Source organism: Phoenix dactylifera, unplaced genomic scaffold, assembly GCF_009389715.1.
Source record: "Phoenix dactylifera cultivar Barhee BC4 unplaced genomic scaffold, palm_55x_up_171113_PBpolish2nd_filt_p 000760F, whole genome shotgun sequence".
Classification (NCBI taxonomy): Eukaryota; Viridiplantae; Streptophyta; class Magnoliopsida; order Arecales; family Arecaceae; genus Phoenix; species Phoenix dactylifera.
The window spans coordinates 126,700-141,822 of NW_024068131.1; positions in this window are offsets into that span (position 1 = coordinate 126,700).

Here is a 15,123-nt window from a genome sequence, read left to right on the forward strand (position 1 = left end):
ATAACATATTTTTATAAGATTAATAATTTATAGGAGTAATAAATATATTTTATAGAATATTAATATATTGATAAATATATTAATATTATATTTAATATATTTTATATGTATAGTAAATATATGATAAGAGCAACTAAAAGTAGAATATGTGATAAAATTATGATGCTATTGTAGAAATTAGTATATTAACTTAAATTTTTGATTCATGAGAATTAAAAATACATAAAAAATTCATCTAAAATATATCAGGGTATTTGTAATATTATGTGATTGGTGATCTTGGATCTCCGTACCATACCAAATAAGTTACTTATGGATACTCGGGGATTTTTAATCATTGGACAATTGCCTACCAAACACATTGATCTTAGATCATTGGGGATCAAATTACTCCAGCATTCGGATCATCGGAAATCTTAGATCACCATGGTGATCCTGTTGGGGTTACCAAACGCCCCATGAGGTTAGATATGTTTACCTAGCTTTATTTTGACCAACTTTCTCGCATCCTACCGTCCATTTTTTTATAAAGGAAAGATTTACATCATCAAATGGCTTGATATACAAATCGTTTGCAAGAAGCTTGTATGATCTATCGATAATCACGTCCCTAGACAATGGTCTGAGTTAGTGTTTAACTTCACACCCTATGGCAGGAAGGGAAATAAACCAATGATGCAACAAAAGACATGATAAAAGATCAGCAGAGAGCAGCAAATGCTTCCACATATCTTCTCCCATTACAAGGCATGGTATCCTTTGCTTGAACATCAACAACGAGAAATGGTAATTACTCTCTTCATTAAGCTTATAATATATCGCTTACATTTTTTCATAACATTTCTCAAACAGTTACCTTGGGTTTATATTTTTCAACCCTCGACTGACTTGAAGGATGCGAGCTTCCTGAACCCCTCCCAGGCCTTCTCCAACACGACGGCCTCATACTTCACCATGGCTGCTCCGCTATTCTTAGCCTCCACGACAAGCTTATAGTTAATTCCAGACACCACCTGGGTCTCGCCCTTTGCCACTTTACTAAACGCAAGCCTGGTGTTAGCCAGCTTGTTGTGCTCCGACACCGCGAACTTCGCAATCTCCTGGACATGGGGGTCATTAACATTCTTGATTGGCTGCCAACCCCCGAGAAGAGTCTTGCTCATGGCTACGGTGGCTGAGAGGGCTCCAGTGGCTACGAGAAGCAGAGGGAGGAGAAGAAACGGAAGGGATCTCATATTGATGATAATGGAGGCGATTTTTTCTTTTGGGGATAAGATGAGGAGGAGGATAAGCATGCGTAGGTCGAGGTTCGGTGGGGGATTTTATTGTGGTGGATTTTGAGAGTTGGAACGTTACAACCGGGGAAGGAACGTTTTGGTCTAGGTTTTTTCCGCGTTGGTGGGGCCACGGATCGAAGAAAGTTTGTCGGGGAGGACGCACTAGAAAACATTATCTAGTCTAATACTGTGAATCTATAAAACTGTGGTGTCACGGGTTTAAAACCGCTAACAAGGATGCACCGGTGAGGGTGGGTTTCCTGCAAAGAACCACATATTAGGACGGTTGCTGCATCAAGTCTCAAGAGGTTGGTTCCTGTGCATCGCTATATGTACTATTTGGCAAGCAAAATCAAATCTTGGCCCAGGTTGTAGTCCCAAAATAATGCCAAGTGTAGCTAATAACACAAAATTTGAAGAGAAAAAGACCATGGTCTTGACCTGACAGCAGAGTTCTTCGTGGAGAAGAGATTGGGAATACTTATTGGCCTTGTGTGCCTCCATCTGGGTATAGGTAGGGATGCAAAAAAAATGGGTTGAATTGGATTTTAATTTGATTCGATTTTTTGTCCGAGTTTTAATTTTGGATTCAGATTCGATCCGGTTGAAGATCTAATCGGATCCGAGTCGGATCCTGATCGGATCGGATTCGGTTTCGAGCCTGAATTTTTTTTTTTTTTTTACTCTTTTGAGGAAGAATTTACGCAAATCTAATTTGGTCATATCATAATTATGAGGTGCTGGGTGAGTCATGACTTGAAAGACTTGCAGGTGACACATGGCTTACTAACTCAACGGGCCAAATTTCAAATCACACTATTTCTTGTCTATCTGACTGATTTGACGGAACTTGGTGTCTCCCAGCTCCCCTCTCGCGAGGACAAAAAAAAAAATCCCAGACCTCCGTCCAAAATCCAATTCCATTGCAGAAAACTGGCACATGACCCATATTCACTCCAGTGTTCCCTCAGTTTCTCCCTTCAAAAGCTAAAAGAAACAAAAACCAAAAAATTGAAGGGGAAAAAAAAAAAAAAAAAGCCAGCTACCGAGACACCAGAGGCATCAACAGTGTAATAGATCGAGAGAGAATCCGGACGGGCCGGGGTTCTTTTGGAATCTCTGAACCTATGTTTGTTGCTATCCTTCCACGCTTGAACCCTCCTCTCCTTAGGGCTTTTCCTTCTTTTCCTTTTTTTTATTTTTTTTTGGTACAAAGCTTTCCCTCCTCTTGGTGGGCATTTCCCATCCCTTAGGGAGCAAGCTAACAAGCTCCTAAGAAACCCATATCTCCTTCCTGTTTGCCTCGAAAACCCACCATAAATTCACTTAAAAACGACCAATAGTACTACAACCCACACACACACACACACTCTCTCTCTCTCTCTCTCTTTCTCTTCGGGTCGGATCGGATCCATTTGGTAAACCCAAATCCGACTCAGAAAATGATTCGGATCCAATTTTAGGACCCGACTCGAACCTGCGGGTTCTAAAATTCAGAACGGATTAGGTCTACGCGGATTGGGTCGGGTTAGGTCACGGATCGACTCGACCCATTTGCAGCCTTAGATATAGGGATGCAAATGGGTCGGATCAAGTTAGGTCATGAGTGACTTCGATTTAATCTAGTTTCTTGTTCGAGACCTAATTTTAGATCCCGACTCGATAAAAGATCGGGTCAGATCGTGTTGAGTCCACCGCTACAGTTTTTGACCCAACGAGTCATTTGGGTCGAGTCGAATACATGTATAATCGGACCCAACCCAGAAAATTTGGATCCGGTTTGGATATGGGTCGGGTCCGGTTCGGGTCAATCCATTTGTGGCTTCAAAAATTGTGTTTGCACTACCGCGGGCTGCAACCCGCAAGCCAAAATAATTTTTTAGATTCGGATCGGGTCGGGTCAGACCGGGTTTGCATTCAATAAACCTAAACTTGAGCCGAAAAATAAAATGGGACCAATTTTAGAATCTGATCTGGCTTCACGAATCCTCTAAAATAGATCAAGTCGGATCTAATTGGATCGGGTCACAAGTCAACCCGATCTATTTGCTGCAGCCTTGGCTGGGTATGGTAGAGTTGCACCTTGAACTCAGACGATGGAGGATGCCCTCAAAGAAGCGTAGCTACAGAGAGAAACCAATAGGCATAAAAAGTAGGCATTTATCGTGATGAGCCGGTCGTTTTGATCTGGACCCTGCCAGGTGACCAAGCTATAGGCTCCATATCCTATTCCTACATCAGCTGATAAGGTATTACCGCATAGATATATAAATCAAGATCTCTCCTCTACCAAATTGCTGCAATTTTCTAGACACTGAATCCGTGGTATCAGAGCCCCCATACAAGGTCCTCAAATTGGCAACTTGTATGAACTCTTCAAATCACAAATATGTACATTAACGGCTATAATTACTCATTACGTGATTATCAACTAAACTATATGAATAGTTTTCATGTAAATCTACAATGGTTGCTTCGAAATTTATACGGAGATTACGGTCCAATTGTCGATGTTATAAAAAAAAAAAAATCAACCACTTTTTTTGCGCAAAAGATAGGATCCCAATCCTACTTTGGCAGATCTCGGATATAAAACCATCTAGACCCACAAATCCTGAAGTTGGATTTCACAATATTCATGAATAGCAAACCCACTTGCACCAACCTGACGGTGGGAAAACTCTAGAAACACAAATTTAGTCACACCACCTACTCCCTTAAACGGGAGGTGTGGACGCGAAGTCCATGTTTGCCCAACTGTCACCAAATTAGAGGGGGCCCGGGACCTTCAACGTGCCTTCATAAAAAGTGGACAATGGGAATCATGTCCATTCCACCGCCTTCCCCACGTCTCCGAATTTCTTTTTAACTTTTGGCATTCCTTAAGGGACAACGAAAACTCATGGTCTGGTTTCTCTCTTACATAAATTCTATTGCATAAAAATTGGAGAAAAGTTTTTTCCTCACGTATGGCCAGACTTTTCTTTAATAAATGCGCTCAATATATAAATTTTTTAATAATAAAATTAAATAGCGCAGAGATAAAGTTCAAACTCAGGACCTCTACTCTGATGCTATGTTAAAATCATCAATTGTTCCAAAAGCTTAAACTAATACAATAAGATAGATTTATTTATATATTTTATATTTTTTTAAACATAAATCTGTCCGATACGTACAGTTGCTTGATCTACAACTTAAAGCAACAAATGATGTACAACACCAGTCTCAATGGTCCATTCCACACAAAATAATATAATGGACTAGAAGTATGCCATGTATCTACCAATTAACTCAAGTCCAGTTGAGTGGCTAGGTGTGAATAAGGCTGCAAATGCATCGGGTCGACCCGACCCGCATAGATCCGACCCGATCCAAATTTTAGGATCCGTGGGTCCGGGTCGGATCCTAAAATTGGATTCGAATCATTTTCTGGGCCGGGTCTGGATTTACCGAACGGACCCGATCCAACCCAAATGGATCCGAAGAGAGAGAGGAAAAGCAAAAGAGAATCTTCTTTTTTTTTTGTGTGTGTGTGTGGGTGGTGATACTATTGGTCGTTTTTAAGTAAATTTATGGCAAGTTTTCAAAGCAGAAAAGAGATATGGGTTTCTTAGGAGCTTGTTAGCTTGCTTCGGAAATGCTAGCCAACGAGGAGGGAAAGTTTTGTACCAAAAAAAAAAAAAAAAAAGGAAAAGCTCGAAGGATAGCAACAAGCATAGGCTGAATCCAAAGGAATCTCGGCCCGTCAGGATTCTCTCTCGATCTATTACACTGTTGATACCCTTGGTATCCCGGTAGCTGGCTTTTTTTTTTTTTTGTCCTGTTTTTTGGTTTTTGTTTCTTTTAACTTTTGAAAGGGAGAAAGTGAGGGAACACTGGACTGAATATGGGTCATGTGCCAGTTTTCCCCAATGGAATTGGATTTTGGAAGAAGGTCAGGGATTTTTTGGTCCTCGTGAGAGGGGAGCTGGGAGACACCAAGTTCCGTCTAATCAGTCGTACAGATAAAAAATAGTGTGATATGAAATTTGGGTCATCTGTTCTGGCTGGACGTCAAGTGCAAGTCTTTCGAGAGTCATTGGTCACCCAGCACCTCATAATTATGATATGATCAAATTAGATTTGTCCAAATTTTTTCCAAAAAGCATAAAAAAAATTTGAACCAATTCGGATCAGAATCCGGCCTAACTCGGACTCGAATCCGACTCGAACCCGAATCCGGCCAGACTCGGACCCGACCTTCAACCGGGTTGGGTCTGGTCTAAAATTAGGATCCATACAAAAAATCAAGTCGGGTCGGAATCACTCAGCATCCGATTCGATTCGATCCGACCTATTTGCACCTTTAGTGAAGTGTAAACCAAATTTTTTGAATTTTTTTTGGATCAATTTTGTTAAGTTTGATTGGATTAAGTACAACATCCCGACAGAATGCCATCTTCCCTAGAATTTTAGCGGAGCACATTATAAATGCTCCTTAACCAATTCATGTTCGTGTGCCAAGAAAAACCAAAAAAAAAAAAAAAAACAATCCATGTTTGGAGCATATCATGGCAAAAATTTGTCGCTTTTACAGCCTAGAAAAACAAAATCTTTTGCTAGGGTAGGCGGTAAAAAATAGTAGATCTAAGTAAAACGAGAAAACCTAAAAATAACTAGCCCAAACAGACTGGGTTTGAATGGGCTTGTGTATGGATTTCCAGCCTATAAAAATTTTCCGGCTTCATTTGAACTAGGTTTTGGCCTTGCAATTATAGTTAAACTTCACTCTATATACATACATGCATATGTATATACATATATTTATGCATGCATATATATATATATATATATATATATATATATATATATATTAGTTTGTACATATATACAAATAAAATTAGCCTCTCCTAATCTCAAAAAAAATAAAATATAAGATATAAGAAAATAATATGTATAAGTAAGTGTAGTTACTTAGTTAAAAATATATATAGCATACTCTATTTAATGCTAAGACTGATTTATGTCTAGTTACACTTAGATGCTCTAAAAACATTAGAGTTAGATACCATTTCCTAAATTGGAGTATGTGTTGCGCTCTACCTTGTTTTTGACCAAACTTTCTCCCATCCTACAATTCTTTTTTTGTAAATAATAATATTATATTATATCACATGGCCTAGCATGCAAATTGATTGCAAGAAGCTTATACTATCTGATCCCAACAGTTCTCAAAATCCTGGATCATGATGTCGATGCAGCACTGGAGTCCAGCGAGGTCGCCCGTGAGGTTGTCCGCTGGGCCTCGCTTCCGCGTGACCGGCCTCAGTTGGAGGAGCTAGGGTTGACCGGGGTTGTTGATGAAGCCTACACCACCAGTGTTTTAGTAAGTGATATTACTTCTGTGTAGATACTTGACCTCGGCTAACTTCTGTTTTCTTGTGCCAGCTGCTCCATCTGGTCGACATGCTGGGGAATACTGCCGTCAACTCTCGGAAGAAAATTTGGGAGTTGCGGTCAGAAGTGGCGGTCGCGGAGCGACAAAGGAAGGAAGCCGAGGCCCGAGTTGCTGATGCTGAGTAGGGACGGCAACAGGCCGAAGCTCTTGTCGAGGCTGGGCTCGTTCGAATTTGGAAGATGAAAGCCGAGCTCCTCCAGGTACATTCGACTGCCGAGGGTCGTATTTTGGAGCTCGATTCCGCACTGGCCGGAAAGAAGAGGGAAAATAGAAACCCTAGAGGTCCCTTCAGGGCTTTATATAGCCTGCTTCAACGGCTTCGATCGACTTTTTTAAATGACGGGATAGCTAGATTTCACCACGCAGTAAGCTCCGGAGTCGTCTCATCAAATCTCTTCAGATCGCAGCACTAAAGACCGATCATTATGGCAAACATTCTAAAAAAAATGGAGCATTATGATTGGCCCCTTGCGTTCTGTCCAGCGACGCTTCGAAAAAGAAGCGTGCACGCAACACATTAAGAGCTTCCACGGCTGCTTCCTCTTCGATTGACGTGACGACCTAACTTATTCCAGCTCGCCTTACAAAGTACGGCCAGAAGCAATACACCCTTGATAAGACATGTATGCTCAGCTCGATGTGCGCGTCTTCATGAGCACTTAGCTGAAATGCAGGACGACCAATAGTCCAACTACTTCCTTCGCCCAAGCCAAAGAGCGACTCGACCTTAGAATTCGGGGGCAAATGATGGGGGGCGAAATAGATCGTCTTGTCTACAACAAAAGGTCCACCAAATTTCGCCCAATAGACACCAATGCCGACCAGACGGAATCTCGGTCCGACCTAGAACCAGCCCGACCTCAGATTCCGCTGAAAGCTCCTTCGACCTCAGGAATATTCGCCGACCCATCCCGACCAAGCTCGGGACACCATCCACGTTTGTCGACTCGCCCCGACCAAGCTCGGGGCACCTTCTATGGTTGGCGACTCGCCCCGACCATGCTCAAGGCGCCATCCACGTTCGTCGACTCGCCCCAACCAAGCTCGGGGCACCTTCTACGATCGACGACCCGCCCCGACCAAGCTCAGGGCACCTTTCTTATTCGCCAACATGCTCCGATCGAGCTCGGGGCGCCCTTCCAATAATACGCTCCGACTCTTGAGCTCGGGGCGCTCTACCGAGCACACCTCGGAATCCGGAATGCTAGGGTAGCCTTAACACCCGTCAAGCTGACTCTCGCCAAATGCATGATGCGACCTCTCGACAAGCTCGACCTTGCCAACAGCCGCACCCATGTGCGTGCCCACACCCTCCTACGTGGCCGTACATTACGACACCACCATGCCATGCTTTGCTTGCTGGCCTACGACAGTCAAGGACAGCGCCATGCTATCCCAGCCATATCCTGCTATGACTGTCAATGCCTTACCGTTTTCAAGAACGGACTGCACTGCGCGCCACCAGCAAACTCTAGCTACACGCCATCTGGCTTAGAGCCATTCCCTCTTATGATGAGAACAGGCCATACCACCACCACCTGGGCATATCCACAGAGACTATAAATAGCCCCATCAGGTAACGCTTAAGGAACTTTTGGACTAGACCAACTGAGCTCCACTCTAATTTGATCGTCGGAGGGCCCTCACCGGAAGCACCGGTGAGACTTTATGCAGGTTCACTGCCGCGCGGGAGGTGGCTCTCATCCTCTTCTTCGACACTCCGGCAGCTCCCTTGACTCCTCCGGCATGGTCACTCTCGGGCCAAATTTGAACCGCAACACTATCTATAGACATCACATGCCAAGATAGTGGCTTAACTTCCACTATTAATCAATAAGATAGATCTACACACATAAGCGATTTAATAAACATAAACCCCAAGACCTTCAGCTATCATGATTTTCACCAATATAAACATAAGGCTCAAGTAATTTAGAAGACATACCAGAATCCATGAGAGTAAGTCTTCTTGTTGTTGTTGAAATCTTTAGAGTAGACACTTTTCAGAAAAATGATTTCTCTCACTTAGCCCTCAATTCAGATACACCAAAATGATGGAGATAGTGTTCATTTATAGGGTAGAGAGAGGACCATATTTCCAACCTTTTACATACCATAAGACTCTCCACTATCCATCAAAGTGGGAGTTTCAAGAGAAAATTAATTTTCCATAATATAACATAATATTAAATTATTTAACATAATATATTAATGTATTATGATATAATGTAATATAAATATTATATTTATAGTATAATACAAAAATAAAGGTATAAAATATTATAATTATTAGCATAAATTAATTTTTCATAATATAACATAATATTAAATTATTTAACATAACATATTAATGCATTATGATATAATATAATATAATATTTTATTTATAGTATAATACAATAATAAAGGTATAAAATATTATAATTATTAGCATAAATTAATTTTTCATACTATAACATAATATTAAATTATTTAACATAACATATTAATATTTTATGATATAATGTAATATAATATGGAGTGTGATCTACGGCTAGAATTCTTTGTTAGGGCTCCAATAAATTTTTAAGTTTATAAAGTGATAAAGTATGTAATTGTTATATTTTATTATGAATATTTTGGTCAAAAAAAAAAACTTTCCAACAAAACTCAAAACGGTTTTTTCGGAAAGCTCCAAAATGGAGCTTCTCCCAAAAAACTATTTTTAGCTTTCTGGAAAAACTAAAACAGCTTTCCAAAATTTTTATTAAATATCTTTTTTATCTAAAAGTGCCTTTAGAAGGATCAGAAAGTACTTTTTGGCCCTCCAAAAGCTTCCTCAAATGGAGGCTAAATCTTTATTAATATTAATGTCTGAGATGAAGTACTCTTATTCTATAACCTTTTTATCAAGGATGAAATGATTACATTCATTTATGGAAGCTATTTATAAATTTCCATCACGTGTTTGGTAAGGAGACAAGAGCGGCCAGATGGAACGGGAGGCTGCGGCAGGACTGTTGGGATGCCGTGCACACCGCAGAAAAATCAGAATGCAACGGAAGAGGTATGCACGGATCCGCATTCATCGCATGAACATATTTTAAAACCGTTCGTAGATAGATTAGGATTAATTGCTTTACATAAGATTAGGAAGATCAGATCTTTACCTTGTGCAGGTAGATGATCACCGTAATCTGATGATCGTGGTATTGTAGGAAAGGTTTGCTTGAAGCCGCACCCGCGTCCAGCCTCTACGAGTATCTAGACGAGGCAGAGGACTAATCCAAATGCCTGAATCTCCCCGGGGTGCTAGCTTCCTTACAGAGATTTGTTATAATGGCTGAATCTCTCTCTCCTTTTAGCAACCAACCCTTTGATTGCTCTCTCTTCAGGAAGAGGAAGAGGAAGAGGAGAGGGAAGAAGAAAAGGAAGTGCCCTTGCTGCCTTTTCTTTTTGCGGTGGAAGAAGGGAGAGAGGATGAACCACACGCCTCTCTTTTTTTTTTTTCTTTTGCTTGCGGCTGAAAAACCTAGAGGGGAGAAAGGGAGGCAGCCGTATGTGATAAGGGATTATTGGAGGGGGGCTACAAGCCCTCCTCTTATTTTTTTTTTTTAACCCTAGATGTGAGCTCCTACAATTTAGGAGCTCATGTTTATCTCTTAGCCAAAAGAGGAGGGGTACGCCCCTCCCTTTTTCTATCATGAATTAGCAAGGGGAGGGGCATACCTCTTTTTCTCCCGTTCACGCACGCCCCCACTTAATCAAATTAAGTGGGGTGTGGGGCCTCTTTCATGGGTCTCTAATCCTCTTCTAAAGAGGATTAGGTGGCTTTCAAGATTTATCCATAAGAATCCTAATCTAGTTAGGACCCAATTGGATTATGACTCAATTGAACTCTTCAGTTCTAATCCAATTAGGAATCATCTTATTTATTAGATCAAAATTAATTAGGACTTAAGGAATCCTAATCCAATTAGGACTCATATAATTTTAATCCTAATCCAATTAGGACTTTAGAAATCCTACTCCAAGAAGGATTCTAATTTAATAAGATCAAACTCAATTAATTAAGTTTAATTGATTCAATTAAATTGCAATCCAATTGCAATTATTCCTTCTTCAACTCACTAATTCTTAGTGGGTTAAACCAATTATCAATCAAATTGACAATCTTGAATAATTATGATTTCAAATCATAATTCAACCATCGGATCGGTTAATACCTCTAATGTGTGTGACCCCATAGATTCTATTCTATCTGGTAGTGAGATATATTATGATTCCTATCACAATATCATTGAAAACTCCTTTCAATGGGTTGAAACAATTCCAACTCTTTTCACCAGGGATCATCGACTATCAAAATAATCCCTGTGAGTCTCACCATCCACCAGTGACACCTAACAGCATATAGTAGCAACCTAGCAGAATGAAATAATGAACCTCTAGGTGCAGTTACCGTATGATATAGTCCTTCTATCGTGGATCCTTACAAGATGGAGGTTATGGATAACTCGTCAAACTCCATCGTCTGTCATATGTCAAGATTTATTCGACTTAAGTTCGAGAATGAAAAACTCTTTTTTCACTATACATACTGCTCTGGCCGAGGTCTTACAAACTTAGTTTTATAAATTACATATGATCACTCCTTATCAACCAAGGTCGATAGATTCCATGTAGGTGCAGATCCTACTCCTATAGTGAACCTACTGCAGCCAATCTACACCATAAGAACCCATATGGCTAGAGACTATATATACGTGCAGTCAAACTACAACAACCTTACTGTGAATAGCTAAAGCACCGTAAGTCAAAGGACCAGTCACACTATTGCAATATCAAGTAAGTCACTGACAAGTGGATAGACATCTAAGTGACTCTTGCTTTGGTCATGCTCGGTACCCTTGTTCTCTAACAAGCACCTGCACTGTCACTCCAGTGTTCCTACACTGTGGACTCGAGACTCGTCTATCCAAAAGAAAAGTGATCTGTACACTAATCTCATCGGATCAATCACCGTCCTCGTGATTATCCATCGATCAGGAGCATTTAGAAATTAATCACCAATGACACATGGTTCAAATTCTCAACTCTTAAGAATATGCATCATCATCTTATTAATTCCTTAAACGATTCATAGACACATACACAATATGAATGAAAAAGATGACCATTTATTATTCAATAATAATAAAGTCAAGTACAAAATTATGGTTGGCCGCACGGACAACTAACGAAACGCAACAGGACACAATAGGGGTCCTTCGAGCAGGAGTGAAGGGACACACCTAGGAATGGTTGGCTGCAACAAGGCAGGGATGCTGCCGCTGGTTGCATATCCGAGACCGCTCACGCGCCAACACGATCGTAGCCATGTCGCGCCCCGTGGTCCCATCCCCTAAGCATGGAGCCTTTCGGCCCGGCCACGTATGGAGGGGTCGTCATCAGGGTGCCAACAGCAGAGCACTGTTGAGCACAAGATACTACAAAGACCGAGGGTAGACAGATGCACGAAACTGTGTTGCACTGTCGGGGTAGCGGTGGGATGGAGGAGGGAGAGGGAAATCAGGCTCGATGCAGCAAGAGTCCCATGCATCAGAGGGAGATCCACCGAACCAACGAACGCTACCTCATCACCATGCCCGCACGGATGCGACATCGACTGGAGGGGACCAGACGCCGAGGTGATAATAGTAACATTGAACTCTCAAATATGCTCAAAGATCTCAAAATGATCTTCCAGTTTTTGGGAGAATTCGCAAAACTCCATTTCCATCAAAAATTTTATGGGGGATGGAAGGTAAAATGGATCGTCCTACTCCGGCATAGAACCACCCAAACCCTGCCGAGCAAGCCGACCACGGCCAGAGGGCGAGTCGACCACGGCCAGAGAGCGGGCTGACCTCTGCCTGGGTCCAAGGCGACCTCCGCTGAAGGCAGACCTCAGCCTCGCTAAGAGCCAGGCTGACCTCAGCCTCGCTAAGAACCGAGCTGATCTGAGCCCTGCCAAGAGCCAGGCAGACCTTAGCCCTGCCAAGAGCCAGGCTGATCTCGGCCCCGCCAAGAGCCAGGCCGACCTCAGTCCACCAAAGGCCCGAGCCGACCTCGCCAAATATATGTCGTAGCTATCACCTGCAACAGCCTCACCGTGTCGTACTTTGCTTGTTGGCCATGCTATGACGTGTCAACCAGGGCCATACCCTGTTACAATTGCCAGGGGTTATACCCTGTTACACCTGCTAGAGGCCATACCCTGCCTGCTGGAGCCATACCTTCACCATCGGGGACTCTGGTAAGAAATAAAAGAGACCATGAAAAGGTACTCAAGGAGGACTCTCCGGACTCCTCCTCCTCCCCCCAACGGAGATAAGGGGACGCTGGCTCCCAAAAGGAGGACCCTCCAAAAAACTTTGTTGACTTAGCTAGCGGAAGGCCTTCGCCGGAATCCCCAGCAAAGGCTTTGTGCAGGTATCCCAGATTGCAAGGAGGTGGCACCCTTTTCCCATCCCGGCCGCCGTCTTCTCGGAAGCACCCTGGAGCAACGGTGGTGGCCCTCTTCTCCGTCCCGGCCGGCGTCTTCTCGGCTTCCTCCAGCGTGTTCACTCTCAGGCCGAATTTCAACCCCAGCAATAGGGTTTTTCCGTAGTTCTACCAGAGAATCTAACATAGACATTTCTCTATTACTTATTGATGCTAAATTTGAATACAAATGGTGAAAACTAGTATATCAAGTAGTTTCAATATGCAAATGAAAATGTGATTATTGTGTCATGCCCATAACAATGTTACCAGGTTATCTATTTATTTTTTTAAAAAAATAAAATATTCCAGCGGCTAGAATTGCTGCCCAAGTTTACACACTAAACCGCCGCTAAAAGTATCATTATCAGTAGTCAGGATCGCTACCAAAAGTTTACGCATTACTTTTAGTAGCAAATAGAGCCACTGCTAAAAGTTTACACAACTTTTAGTAGCAGTAGTCGGAATTGTTGCTAAAAGTTTAGTACTAGTAAAAACAATTTAAATAAGATGTCTGTTACAATATGTTGGTAGTAGTTATGACCAATGGATAAAGTTTCTCTTGCGGTTGGAAAATGCCGTTAAATCCTTATTAAAACCGTTTCTGAAAGTATACTTTCCCCAGTGATTATCTAAGTTTTAAAACAACGATGGTACATTTGGCAGTGACTTGGCCGCAGTTGTTACGACCGCTGGGAAAAATTTGTCCAGCTGCTTTCCATACGTTTTTTCTGGTAACCTGAGTAGGAAAGAAATACAACAAAGTAAAGGACATCAAAAAGGAAAACTATCAAGATTTACGAGTATAAAACATTCCCCGAACATCTCGCAATAGAATCTGAGATAACTCATAAGGCAAGTCGAAGTAGAGAAGGAAGTTCAGATTCGCTCTTCTAGCAGCCAGCCAATATATATATATAGATGTAGATATATATATATACTTATTATTCAGAAAAAAAGAATCATATTAATGGTGTCATTAATACGGGTGTCTATCTGGCTAATGAAGAGCTCAAGCACAAAATAAGCCTCCATTTTCCTTGCATACTAGAATGTAACCAACATGACGAATGGATATGAATTTTTATTTAGTTTTGGATTGCTCCATAATTGTAATATAGCACTGTAACAAATTATACTTAAAATATTATGTTGTTTTGTTAAAACCATCATGGTACAATGATTATGGTTTTGTAAGAGCTATTACTTGTGCCACGGAGTAGATTACATATGTGTTGGCTAAAGAATAAATTATATTAAATTTAATGAATAGATGTGTGGATTGGCTTGAGTTTGAGTTAAGATAGAATGACAGGCATATAATCATTATTTATCATTTTAAAAATATTATTGTAACTGTTTGTGCTGCATTCTTATGCCATATTCAAGATGGCCCATGAGAGACGTGCTTGTTCAACCATATGATGGCTAGGGGCGCCAATAGGTCGAGCCATGAGTGACTCAGCCTAATCTGATATTTTATTTGGGTTCTAATATTGGACCTAAACCTAATCCAATAGAAGATCGAAATAGGTCGGTTGGGTCCACCATTATAATTTTTGACCCAACGGGTCATTCAGGTCTGGTTGGATCCATGTATAACCCGGACCCACCCAAAAAATTTGGATCCAAATTGAGTCGAGTCCAGTTCAAGTCAACCCATCCATAGCTTCATAACTTGTTTGCACCCCTACGGGCCCAAATAATTTTATAAATTTGGGTCGGGTCGGATCGGAGCAGGTCGTAAGATTGAAAACACCAAAATTATGCAAATTTTAAACTGGGTCGGGTCGGATCGAGTCGGGTCTGAATTCAGTAAACCCATACTCGATCTGAAAAATGGAACGAGTCCAAGTTTAAGACCCGATTCGGCCCCACGGGTCCTCCAAAATGGGTTGAGTT